Source organism: Neomonachus schauinslandi, chromosome 6 (assembly GCF_002201575.2).
Source record: "Neomonachus schauinslandi chromosome 6, ASM220157v2, whole genome shotgun sequence".
In the NCBI taxonomy this organism is placed as follows: Eukaryota; Metazoa; Chordata; class Mammalia; order Carnivora; family Phocidae; genus Neomonachus; species Neomonachus schauinslandi.
Window position 1 is genome coordinate 53,046,636 of NC_058408.1, and position 303 is coordinate 53,046,938.

Genomic DNA, 303 nt, shown 5'->3' on the forward strand with positions numbered 1-303 from the left:
TGTCCTCCCACATCCAGGTAACCTCCCCACATCCAGGTAACCTCCCACATCCAGGTAACCTCCCACATCCAGGTAACCTCCCACATCCAGGTGGCCTCCCACATCCAGGTAACCTCCCACATCCAGGTAACCTCCCACATCCAGGTAACCTCCCACATCTAGGTGTCCTCCCACATCCAGGTAACCCCCCACATCCAGGTAACCTCCCACATCCAGGTAACCTCCCACATCCAGGTAACCTCCCACATCCAGGTAACCTCCCACATCCAGGTGTCCTCCCACCTCCAGGTAACCTCCCCACAT

The 303-nt window shown here is 57.4% G+C and overlaps 1 pseudogene; it reads right to left on the reverse strand.

The window, feature by feature from the left end:
- LOC110574215 overlaps positions 1-303 on the reverse strand; it is a 5,964-nt pseudogene extending 5,661 nt beyond the window's left edge.